Here is a 13590-nt window from a genome sequence, read left to right on the forward strand (position 1 = left end):
ATAGTGATGAACAGTTTATTGAGGAAGGTGATGGAGGTGGTCCTGGATGTGTTGGCGGGCAGCGGCGTGGACAGGCGGCAGGAACGACGAGGATCAGGAACACGGGGGAAACACTCGGAACGAGGAGAGACACGGGAGTCAAAAAGGGAAACAAGGAACAGTGTGGCTTACGTGAGGTAAGTGGGCCGGTGGTACCGCTGGAATGAGACGCGGTACTTTGCCGTGGATTTCCGGAAACAGGCAGGCTTATACGTCGGTGGTGACGAGGGCTGATTGGAGACAGGTGCGCGGATTGCGGAAGGTGCTGAAAAGAGAAAGGGAGGGGAGAGAGAGAGGGCGAGAGGGCGCAAAGCGACCTCCAGGCTCCAATAATGGTACTGCAGAGCAGTTCATGACAGTACCCCCGTCTCTGCGGATTCGCCTCCCGGCCGGAGGTTTCGGGGCGCAGGTGGGGACAGGCTTAAGCATAGAGACGTGGAATGTGGGGTGAATTTTTAAGGACTGCGGAAGTTCCACTTGAAGTGGAAGGTCGTGGGAAGAAATGCAGACAGATTGGCCCACCTTGTATTCGAGCGTCGGGGTGCGATGACGGTCCGCGAGCTGTTTATTGCGTGCGGCCGCCCGGACGTCCTTCCACACCGCCTGGACTCGCTGGAGGTGATCTTGAATGGCGGGGACTGCCACTGCCCGCTCCCGTTCTTTGAATAATGGGGGTCGGTAACCGTGGCAAGCCATGAACGGCGACATAGCGGTAGCGGAGCTGGTGAGGGAGTTGTGAGCGTCTTCGATCCACGAGCAGGGGTTGCATGCGGAAGGAGAGACTGAAATTGAACCTGCTCAGCAATAGTGCCCAGCGAGCCTGTCGGGGGTTGAGACGTTTAGCAGAACGGAGGTAAGTGAGGTTTTTGTGGTCGGTCCAAAGGAGAAATGGCTGTTCAGTCCCCTCCAGCCCGTGCCTCCACTCCTCCAGGGACCATATTATGGCCAGCAGCTCACGTCATATTTCATATCATATTTCCTCTCCGCAGGGGATAGGCGGCGAGCACAGGGGTGTAGTTTCTCGGTCGAGGGGTCCCGCTGCGAGAGGACAGCTCCAGCTCCAGAGTCCGAGGCGTCAACCTCCACCACGAACTGGAGGGAGGCGCAGAGTGAGAGCATTGGTGAGCAGGGATTTGAGTTTACTGAATGCCGGAGAGGCTGCTGGGGTCCACCGAAAGGGGGAGCTGATCGATGTGAGGCTGGCGAGGGGGATTGCGACCTTGCTGTAGTCGCGGATAAATTGACGGTAGAAGTTGGAAAATCCGCGGGAGCGTTGCAGTTAGTTCCGGGTAATGGGGATGGGCCAGTCGGCGATGGCTCGGCTCTCGGCCATCCAGGTCTGTGACATTATTCGGGGACGGAAGTGGTTGGAGAGGGATTCGGAGCCGGTGAATTATATCTTCATGAATAAAATTGTCATCGGCACCGGAATCAATAAGGGCAGTCAATGGGGGTGTTATGAGTAGAAACTATGATGCGAGCGGGAACGGTCGTACGGGAGGGAGAGCTAAAGGGAATGGAGGTTTGGCTTACTACGACGCTCTCGGTTCGCGGCGAGCCTGGCCTTTTGGCCAGAGGGGGCAAGAGGAACTAAAATGACCAGGCTCAGAGGGAGGTCGGATTCCATCTTCGAGGGAAGGAGGGATACTTGTTGCGTGAGGGAGTGTAGGGATTCCATCATTTCTTGGAGAGTCTTTTCTTGTCTTCCTGTGCGGGCGCCTTGGATGGTGAGTGCGTTCTTAAGCGCCTCCGGGGTCGCTGGGTCCATCATGGCCGAAGTATTCTGTCACGTATGGAGAGGAGCTGGACCCAAGAGCAGGCGGAGGCAGATAGATTATAGTGAACAGTTTATTTAGGAAAGGTAATGGAGGCGGTCCTAGGTGGGTTGGCAGGCAGTGGTGGGGACATTGGCGGCAGGGTGCAAAGTGCCATCCAGGCTCCAAAAACGCTACTGCAGGGCAGATTTGAAAGTAAAGAAGTGGAGGATTAACATCAGTTTGCCACGTTTTAATCAAGTGCGACCGAAACCGAACTTTTTGTTTTCGGTGTCGAGCTAAGAGCTAAGTTTATTCTCGACCAGTTATTATAGCGGCTAGCATGCACTCCTGCGCAAAAAAAGAATTAGTTGTGCTTGCTTGCCAAATGTAATGTAAACTTTATTAGCAGGGGGACTGTTTTTTTTTTTTTTTTTTTTTTTGATGACCAATTCAATTTCCAAATTCCGCACATCTCCTGCTATTTAGCGGCAGACATTGTCCGCTCCTTCAGACAATTCTTGAAAAGAACAAAAAGTGTGTAGCCTCAGGATCAAAGTTGAACATTATGACTTCAGACCATGTTCGTCCAATCAGAGGAGCCCCTAAACTTAAATGTATATAAATCGCGCAGAAACTAAGCCACATTTGTTTGCATATTAGTCTGACTTTTTTGGGAAAAATTATTATTCCAGGTTTCCACCTTCAGTTGTGTCGGGAAATGGACGTTTAAGACATCACGTTAATGCAATACAAACTTCGCGGAGGAAACTTGCATTTATCTGGTGGCATGGCTGCGTGCTGTCCAAACAATCACTACTCTAAATACTTACAAACATTTACTTTTCATAATGCCTTGAAACCAAAATCTGCTGTATTCGGGGGTTTTCTTGCTTGCGATACGATCTGAGGTCACCATGGCGACGATGACGCTACTATTGTCTTTATGACCAGTGTAATACAGCAATACACCCCACCGTATCATCGAAATGATTTAGACATGTTATTTGACGCCAGAAGTCTTACTGTTGTTTCACATAAAGATGAGGAAAGACTCCTGTTAACCTGTCTGACAACGTTATGCACTTGGTTTCTATAAATAGTGATTTTAATAACAGCTCCCGTGTGCTCTCCGTAGCAATTGTTAAAACCAGACCTCCAACGCCACAGAGAGCATCAAAACCTCATCGCGCGCTTCAATTGTGGGGTTAGTGACGACTTCTTCTGGCGGCAAATACGTGCAACAGTCTTGTCTTCCTTTGCATATCTCTCTCGCTTCGAGACTTGCGAGTCGACTTCCTGGAAAACGGCACGAGTGAAGCCATTTGACTTGTGCCGACAAACTCCATCCCACACGAGGAGACAATCTTGTCTGGGCTCTCGCGGATTCCAGCTGTTGCACGTTCACTCGGGTAATTGCGGCGAGATTCAACTCATTTCACACCTGAGCGCTGCGGTTTGCAAAGCCTCGTAAACTGTCTTTGCCAGCGTCGTTATGCATACGAATCAATCGATTATGTGAAATGCTGAAGAGAGACGCATGCTCTGGGAGATGATAAGCTAGCGGTTTGTGCTCGCGACAGTTTGTGTGTCAGTGGTCTCAGTGACATAAGTTTTGAAAGTGGTACGACTTCAATGGAAAAGGAAATCCCCACCCAAACAAAGCCCCTCCCACACTCACCCATCCCACCTCTTCCTCTCGGGCTCTGCACACTAAGCGAATTGTGCACGTCTCTGTACCAGTTCCGTATTTTCGACGTATCTCCGCCAGACCCTCAATGGCATTTGAAAAAACACAGCAGCTTTTCCTTTTCCTTTTCCTTTTCCATCTCGAAAACAGCGGCGGGCCGTGCATTTGGTACCTGGGTCTTAAGTGTGGACCTGACCTCATCTACCTCTTAACCGCTTTCACGTCGCCATTATAGAAACCATCAACGCGATACAAAAGTGCAACATAACAGCGCGCGCCTGCGCCACGTACATCAGCTCGAGCAGTTCAGCATCAATATTTATCGAATGACATGACAAAATTATAAAAAAAGAATGAAGCAAATAAATCATCATACTCACCAGAGAGGCTGATTATTACATGTGTGCTGGCGCTCTGAGGCGAATTTGAAATGTCATTAGTTTGAGAAGCAGTGCCCCTTGCTTTTAAAGTTTGGCCGGCGCTACTGATTCCGAAGGGCAGATGAGAAGGACACGGCGACGCGGAGGCTGAAATCTCATTGGTCAAAAAGAACACCAACAAAAAATACAACATACGAAGTGTGTCAGTAAAGATTCCAAGATCGGTGTCACCCAAGATATATTTGTCCCCTCTGCAGTGTAAGGCACGAACGAGCCCAGCGTTCGCTGCGTGTACTGCCTGAAGGATTCTTCTGGGATCCTCCCCGACGTCATCGGTCACGTCTTCTCAACGGGGTCAACTTCATGACCCCCGTTGAACTTGGGAAGGAGGGAAAAACTTAATATTTCCTTTGTCAAAAAAGGCCTTTTCGTTTGGCCACGTAGGGCAAGCGTAGGCTATGAAAAAGATCCTTTCAAAATCGGCTCGATGGTCTGCGACACACGAACGTGTACACTTCCCCCCCCCCCCCCCCACCCCACCCACCGCCGCCGCCGCCACATCCAGGGGAAATGCTTGCAACTCGAAATGTGCGTACTGCAGAGCACAGGCCTGCACTGGCAAATGCTCATTCTGATTCCATTACAGCGAGGCCGACTGACAGTACGACGCCATCATTGCGATGACTCATCTGGTCCAAAAAGAAACTGTTTCAGTTCGGGGGGGGGGAGCCTCTTCAAAAGAAAAACGACATTTTCAAGCTTTGCAACTGTACTGTTGCAGTGAAAGGTAAAACTTCATTCGAAATTCTTTGGATCATCTTGCTATAGCAATGTCTTGGACAAATGCAGCACTGTTATTAGCAACAGGAGCAGAACAGGATGGTAAGCCTTACGAAACAAATAATGCTGGATAGTTGCCCATGAGGCCATTGTTCCCCTCGATTAAATTGAGCTTTTCCCCTTCGTCAAAATATGTATTTAAATTGACAACAGCAATTTGGAGAGGAAAGTAAACCGCGCGAACAATATTTCTGAGTAATCCGACCCAAAGTTAGATTTTTCAGCTTCATCTGTTTTTTTTTTTTTTTTTTTTGGTCACGATTTAAGAGTTCGCAGTGGCGGTTTCTACATCGGGCATCAGGTCGACCCGAGCGCAGGAAACACAGGAGGGAAGGATATCAAATAAACATAAAATCAAAGAAACACAAAAAATAGGTTTTGTAGATACCAAAAATACAAACACTTGCAACATGACCTGTAACAAGGACAATGAACTAACGTTGACTGAAAGAAAAACACAAACGTGATGGCGCGACAACGAGGCACACTCGACACGAGCGGCAACCAAAAATGTCTTCTCATTCTTCCCTGTGTTAGCTGTTGTTTGTTGGCTGACTTCTTTCTTGACTTGTCTCGCTATTAATAGCAGTCATCAACCTCCCGACATCCTTCTTTCCCCTCTTCAACCCCCTCCGTCTTGCCTCATTTGGCACATTCCCTTCACGAATTCCCTCCCGCATAAAGAGCTGCCAACACGTCCGCACGTCTCGGAACTTCGGCCTCAGAAGCGACGGTGCAACTGCTAAAGTGAACGTCCGGATGGCGCAGAGACGAACTGCGTCTTAAATTGGTGTGTGATCGTGAGACTTGAGGTCTTTTTAATGCGTTTACTCATCGCTATAATTTTCTGTAATTCATTAATCCATTCATTAATAATAGATATAATAATCTATAATCCCCCCACACCCCTAAAAAAAAAAACGTAAAAAAAAAAATCAAGGAAACCAAGATGGCTTTAGCTGTCTCTATTTGAAAAGATCTAAAAGAAACAGTTTGTTTCCGACTTGGATGGTGACTGGGAAAATGTCTTTTCATTTAAAACGTGTCCAAAAACACTTCAACTTTTCATTGAGCAAGTTTAAAACCTGTTATTTGCTATCCTTTTTTGAAAATGTTTGGCCACAAGTGTCTTAATTATATGTTTGACCACATTAAATACAGTTGAACCATTTTTGTATTCTTCTACTATTATGGGTTTTTCATTCATCCTCCTCCACCCCCCCACCCTCATCTGATCAGGAAGAGCTATTATTAAAAGCATAATTTGAACTTGCAGCACAAGTGTCTTCTTGTGTGTGTGTGGGAATGTGTTTCTGCAAGCTACATCAGCTCCCTTGGAAAGAAAAACTCTTTTATTTGAGTCAAGATCGGATTTCTCCTGAAAATACAGCGGGACCCTCATGATTGACTCGGATCGGTTCCAGGGTCCCGGTCGGTTGGACGTCACAACAGGCACGTGCAGCTGAGGATCTTTCCTGACCCAGGACAAAAAGGGCTGGTGCTTGAGCACCATTTGGGGGTCTATCTGTGCAAGTGCCTCTTTTTTAAGCATACGTGTCCCAAAGTATTTGTTGTGTGAGCAAAAGTGTTTTACATTGAATACGTTGAGGTTGTACTGTAACAGTTTTGGCAAGAATGTGACCGTCTCAAATGGTCGCAGATTGAGACCATGAATGCAAAATATGAATACGACCGTGAAGATGAGACATTTTCTTCATACAAAAGATATTCATCGCACGTGGTCACTTATCCAAAGTCAGTTCTTGTTCCTCGTCTCTTCCGATCATATTCTCCATCTTGATCATCGCCTCCAAGGACAGAATGGATTTTTGTTTTTGAAATGGATCCTTTTCACTCCCGTAATGCCCTTTATGCAAATGACCGACGTGCACACTTTTCCACGAGCGCAACAAAGGCAGCGGCCGCGTGCGGTCAGACAGTTCCAATTACTAATCAGTGACCTGGGAAATAGACTCGGTGGTGGCAGCGGTGCAGGGAGGTGGGTGATCCCCGGTAGCCGAGGGCGGGGGGGGGGGGGGGGGGGGGGGGCACAGGAGCAGGTGGCGCACAAAACTAGGCTGTCAGATTCGAATGTAGCAGGACTTTGCAATTGACATTCTTGAAAGGATGGTGACTGGAAGCTTAAAAACAACAACAACAACAACACACAAACAAATGTGCTTTACAAAGTACAGATGAAACAGAAGGCGGACGAAGAGCTGCGAAACGAGATAGCTAAGCTCAGGCAGACGTGTCTCTCCCGGTGTGCTTCCGAATTGAGTATTGCTCTTGTCTCCCCTTCCCTGCAAATATTTGTAATGGGCGACAGATGCCAACTTGCACTCATCAAGTCTTCACCACAAAACAAAACGGAAGGACATTACACGCTGGCACACTCTCGACTGAAGTTATGTTGACCACCTGCACAGCGAACCGAGCATCAACGTTTAAGGTAAGGCGGGACTTTAGTTCAGGGGCCACGGAAAGCCTCATTTGATGTCAAAGGGGCGGGAGCACGGAAATATCGCCATACCTGATATGAGAAATATGTTTGAATGCAGAACGAATGAAATGCATTCCGAAAATGGTTATACTTGATGATGTTTTTTGAAATCCTTTTACAAGACAACGTAAGCTTTTGTGAGAATATTTTTGCTGCAGTTTGCCAGAAGGCACAAAACTTGAAATGAAAAATATAGTATTGCACTTTCGAATGGAATCGACTTATGACGACCTATGAATGATTGCAATTCCATTTTTTTTTGGCGGGCGCATAATAATTCTCAACCAGCACCGCAATGTGTTTGGTAAATTTCCGGATTGTAGCCCCTCGTGGGCCGGTTTTGGGCCCGTGGGCCGTTGTTTCACACCGTTGCTTTAAGGTATAGACTCAGACTTTCGATTGCCGAACGAAACCTGAGCAATTCACCGAATTGATTTCTTCCAGGGGTCATACTGTCGCCACTGGAAAACCCTCAATGGCATTTGAACACGCTTAACCGCAACTGCTTTGTTTTGCTCAGCCTTATTCATCCTTCATCATTTGCGGGCTTGGGATCGAAACTGTTTGTCTCTTTTAAGAAAAGGAAAGAACACTGGAAGATAAGTGAGCCAAGGCTCACTGAGGAGGTTCACCTCGAAATAAACCGTTTTTGCTTGTCTGTGCAAAGCAATTTTGAAGCAAGTTATTATTATTATTGTCAAAGAGGCAACCGCTCCAAAAATGATGTTGGTCTTCAAAAAATACATCTATGGTATAGTTGATCGAATTCGTGCGCTACGTTGTTCTTTTCACTTCCAGAGCTAAAATAAGAAAGAAGGCGACGAACAGACGCAAAGACTCCTCGTCGATAATTTACCAACCCTGTTAGGTTCTCGCAGCCGTGTTGACAAACACACATGCCACTGTGCAAATGGCACACGCCGCCCACGTTTACAGTGCTGACGAACCACACAAATTCATAGGCGGCATGCGCACAAATAATGCTTGTTACGATTACGTTTGCAACACACACAAGGACAAGCTTCGTTCTTCAAACGCCGTCGCCTTCATCCGCTATTGTAAAAGTCAGGGGGGGGGGGGGGGGGGTCGTAAAGCCGAGGTGTTCAAAGTTTCGGCTTCGCGGGTCTGCTCACGTCCACGAGGGCTGCGCGGTGATGCGCCAAAGCCGCTGCCCACGTTAGAGACTTGAAATAAACCACTGCCCTGATTATACAGCATGCGCGCGCATGCGAGCTGAAGGCGGCCTAGATGCAAAGCCCAGCCGAGCGTAGCGCGACGCTGCGCTCCCTAAAGGGGCCTGAAAATATATCTTAGTGACTGAAAAAGGAGCATTAGTGTGCCCCAATGATGTGGACATGACCACAAGCTGCCCGCCGCCATCTTGGCGAGCAGTACACGGCACACGGCCGTACTGGTCTTGAACCTGTAGGGATGATGGTGGTGATGATTATGGATTATGTCGGACAGGTCATGACAATGCACGGCGCTGCCTGAAGACAAAAACAACAACAACAAAAAAAAAGGACATTGCTTCGTTTCAAGCTCGGGAGAACGGAAACGCCAACACTCGCCCTGCGAAATGAGATAGCTAAGCTCAGGGAGAAATCAAACAGATCCGGAAAACAGGCAACAGTCACATCTAAGTGCATGACACCACCTCCAGATAGAAAATACAGTCAAGGTGTCATTCTTCTTCTTCAGTCATTCTTAGAAAATCAAAGAAAGTCAATGTATACAATTTCAAGCGTGTGCCTTCAACACCCTTGGAAAACAAAAATCGCCTGACATGAGCTTGAGGCTTGATCGTTACTTCTGCTTCCTCATTTTCCGCCGCATATCTCGGTCAAATTGTTGTTTGCTAACCACGCGGTCTCGTTTTCTCTGTGAAATGATATTGCACCTTTTTTTTTTTTTAAATGTATATTACAACAACACACTCAATGGTCTTGGTCGTATGTGTGCATGGAAATTAGTCGGGTTACAGTGTTTTTAATTGAGCATTTTGAGTTGTTGTTGGTTTTTTTTCCAATTCTATTTGAGATTGTCATGAGGAATCCACTCCTTAAAACATTGTCACTTACAAGCCTAATGAAAGGAAGTGCGAAGAATCGATTTCTTGTTTCGGCTTGTGTGACAGCCGTCGTCTATGCCGGTCCACCTGACGTACGCGCAACATTTGACTAACAAACGACAGCCAGCGGGGGATGCAAACGAGGTAAAGCAAAGTGTGTGCGCGCACGCGCGCGCTACGGTCGCACTGATCTTGAAAACGTCCAATGATAATTGAGCGGTGCGGCTGCATGAGCACGTTTTTTGCATCGTGGAGCATTTTGAAGGGTCGTAAGCTGTATGTGCTCTCCCACAGGTGGCCGAGACATTCATTCGTTCAACGCTCTTGACGTAGCAGCTGACTTTGACAGGTGGCCAGAAAGTCACGAACACACACGCAAAGCGACTGTTTGGGAAAAAAGGAAACCCCAAATAAACCGTGATCCAAGGCTATAATTCCTTCTATTCTTTAATGACTTACTTTCCGGTGCGGTCCGTGCCGACTCGGATTCGCTTTAAATTTCCATCTATTACACCTAAAACCTTTTGAAAACTTTCCCTTCAGCCGTCGTGTGACTAAAAAAAAGTGAACCCTCTTTACAACAACAAACGTCTTCTCTAACAAACTCTTCTCCGTTAAACCATAACAGAGGTGCTCATTAACTATTCACAGGCTTTTATTCATTTGGGCTGAAGCCTCTTTGTGTGTCAAGGTCAGTGGCTGAGAGGGAGGCCGAGTGCGGCGCTACCCAAATGAGGGAATGAAAATATCCTCTTCCACAGTGAGGCACCGTAAGAACGCCGCATTGTGTGGCAGGGCTACATGTAGAGCAGCCCGGAGCTGCGCATTAGCGCGCGTGACCCGATTCGAAGGCGGTCGAATATGGAGCAAGTCAAGCGCATCTGGTCACTGACAATAGGGTACGAAGGATTCGGCTCGCTCGCAGGCGCACAAGTCTCACCTTCAACTGAGCGAGAAGATCTGGACGTGGCGTGCGGGGAACTTGGAAGAGAATGTGTAACCGGGCTACCGTTTCTACCAAATGAAGAAAATGCACGGCGCGCTCTCGTCTAGGTCGGGTCGGTGAGTGTAAACAGCAACAGATTACGTTCATGATGATGATGATGAACATTTTGGGACGTTTTCTGAAAGTCTATGCAGATGAATGTGAACTCAAGAAACGAACCCATTCGAGAGGGCGGCCATGTCGTCAGTCTGCCGCACACTGCACGGAATTTGAGAACCGCGACAATCGGGAACGTTCGAAGGGAGACCTCACAGCGGTGTACCGCACAAATGAAAACCTCGCCGTTGGAGTAACACGCCAACAAGTCACCGAGAGCCCGCTTGAGCTAAGTTTACGTCCAAGTTGGGCAAAGAGTCAAAAGACTTTCAGCTTTTTTTGACGGTGAGGTCGCTGTAAAGTCAAACTATATTCTATACGTCTTCCAAACTCGAAGGAGCGTGACAGGACGCCAGGTGGTCTTTTGCCGACACATCTCGACATATACCGGCTAGCTCGCGAGCTAGCGTGCTTTCGGGGCTCCTCTCGTCCGAGGCGTCGCCTCCTCGCTCGGGAATTGAGAAAACAACATCGGGCTCTGTTGTGCCAATCGCGGCAGATGCATTTTTTGGGGGGTGGGCATAGCTAGCCAGCTTGCGAGCTAACCGCACGCTGTAGTGGGAGAGATGGGCCTCGTAATAATAACTAACTCGCGATTGTGCCAGATAAACACGCAAGGTCCTGGACTTTTTATATATTTGGCGAGGGGCGATTCGAGAATGGATTATTGTTCTTCTTTCGATTGTTTTCTATTGAAATGTGTTTGGAAACCTAAAGGAGAAGAAGCCGAAAAGCATCCGTCCCGATTGTGTTCAAGCTTAGATGAGTTCAACGGTCTATGAAAAAAGGATGTCAAATGTCGTGCCATCCGTTTCATCAGCGGTCTCTTAGGTTTGCTGTGGAAAACATCGCAACTCACGTGCGGTACATCGAGTACACAGAGAATGTTTTAGCTCATTTTCGCCGTTGTTGACCATTGCAGTTGGGGTCAGAAATAACCGCGCGAGCTTCCACTAGACACCAGCCTGTGCCAGGGGTGGTGCATCTCCTTTCACCTCCATCCCATTAGAGGCAGTAGCTTTTTTTTATGATTATTATTACACCGCAGCCCTTTTTCTAAGCATCCAAATTAGTCAACGGGTTTAGCACCGAGGCCATCGCGTTCCCCCAGCTATCCATCATATCCGTGTCACAGGCGCTCCCTCCCAATAACGGCTTGCTCCTAACCCAGATCGCTCTGGCCCAAAATGAGATCAACACCAGCCAGTTTGCCTCTCCGGGTGCAGGGACACGATCATCCGCAGTGCTGCTAAATATGAGCGGAGGGCTTCAGTGCCTCTTAATCTCAGCGGATTATCTCAACAACCCAATTATCCCCGAGTCCCGTGTGGTCTGACCCACACTGGCCTTCTGTCCCAAGTGGGTGAGAGGAACTGGGTCTCATTATAGCGAGGTGACGATGCGGTAGCCTTTACATCTACGTGCACAAAAAGGATCAGGGGTACCAAAAATAAAAAAAAATGGATGAAAAAAGGTTCAAAAGAATTTCCCCAAATGAGTCAAAGCCGCCGTGAACGTGGACGATCACAGTCATAGTGTGAAACAGCAACACAATCTTTCCAGCGCTCACAAAGTAATACAAATGTGTACAACAAAAAATCTATCACTAAACTATGCTCGCAGCAAAAGTCATAATTGTAGTAGATACTGCCATAAATATAACAGTTGAACGGAAAAAAAGTACAACCACCAATTCCGATGAAGTTGGGACGTGTAAACCGCAAATAAAAACAGAATAGAAAGATTTGCAAATCCTTTACAACCTATATTCAATTGAACACAGTAACCCCTCGTTTATCGCGGGGGTTAGGTCCCCCCCTGCAATAGTTGAAATTTGCAACGTAGCGACCCCATTTTTTAAAATTACTTATACATCATGTAAAGTTGTAGGAACCTCCGCAGACTCTTATTTATCTTCGCCACACACCTATGAACCTCTACCATACTCTTACAAAACATTTCTATACTCTGAAACGCCTTTTCAACTCTATGATTTTTCCTTTTGTTTTTGTATTTTTACACTTTCATTGTTCTAGCCGAGGAAGTGTTTATTTTACCACAAAATAAATTACATCAACGCACTGAATCCGGAATAAGTGAACAAGCAAGGGAACACTGTACACTACAAAGACAAGATACAGTATTTAATGTATATTACTGCAGTCCTTTCACCGTTTACCAATGTTCATACTGTTTTTACTGATGAACAACATATGCTGCCATCCAAGTATTGTCTTTTTCAAGGACATATATTTACATTATAATGTGTTATTAAAAGGAAAGGTGATGTAAGACAGTGGTAAACATGTGCCTGTCCAGGAACGTGTTGCAGGCATCACATTCAAAAGGAGTGAATATTTGCAAAAAAATTAAAAAATGTATCCGTTGAAACAAATATCTTTCTACCCTCTTTGTAGGCTATTCAATTGACTGTAGGATGAAAAGGATTTGCGAAACATTGTAATCTGTTCATTTACATTTCACACAATGTCCCAAATTCATTGGAATTGGGGTTTGTAATCAAATGCACATTTCTAAACATTTATCTTGTTTTTTAAAAAAAAATGAACTTTAAGCTGCTATTCTATTTCCATAACCAATGAAAAACATAAAACTAAAGACTGATTATTTCATTGTAAGTGAGCAAACGTACAGTGAAAAATGTTTGCCCCCATTCAGATTTTTTTTTTTTTTTTTTTTTGCATGTCACAGTTAAATGTTTCCCCATCATCAAACAGATTTAAATAGCATATCAAATATTAAATATAATATCATATATAATATCAAATACAAGATGCAGTTTTTAAATGAAGGTTTTTTATGATTAAGGGAGAAAAGAAATCCAAACCTACATGGCCCCGTGTGAAAAAGTGATTGTCCCCGAACCCTAATAACTGGTTGGGCCACCCTCAACTACAATAATCAAGAGTTTGCGATCACTTGCAATGAGTCTCTTACTGCGCAGTGGAGGAATTTTGGCCCACTCAGCTTTGCACGATTGTTGTAATTCAGCCACTTTGGAGGGTTTTCGAGCATGAAGCGCCTTTTTAAGGTCATGCCGCAGCATCTCAATAGGATTCAGGCCACGACTTGGACTGGACCACTTTTGTTTTTCTTCAGCCATTCAGAGGTAGACTTGCTGGGGTGTTTTGGATCATTGTCCTGCTGCAGAACCCAAGTTCGTTTCAGCTTGAAGTCACGTACAGAGGGC

The 13590-nt window shown here is 46.4% G+C and overlaps 1 long non-coding RNA gene across 1 annotated transcript; it reads right to left on the bottom strand.

Moving 5' to 3' along the window:
* Position 1: 1 nt before the first annotated feature.
* On the bottom strand, positions 2-4383 carry LOC133416020 (uncharacterized). Its single transcript, XR_009770206.1, has 3 exons — positions 3864-4383; positions 562-1990; positions 2-459 (listed from the first exon to the last, which is right to left on the bottom strand). It is a non-coding gene; the product is annotated as an uncharacterized LOC133416020 (long non-coding RNA).
* Positions 4384-13590: the final 9207 nt, after the last annotated feature.

Source organism: Phycodurus eques, chromosome 17 (genome assembly GCF_024500275.1).
Source record: "Phycodurus eques isolate BA_2022a chromosome 17, UOR_Pequ_1.1, whole genome shotgun sequence".
NCBI lineage: Eukaryota > Metazoa > Chordata > Actinopteri > Syngnathiformes > Syngnathidae > Phycodurus > Phycodurus eques.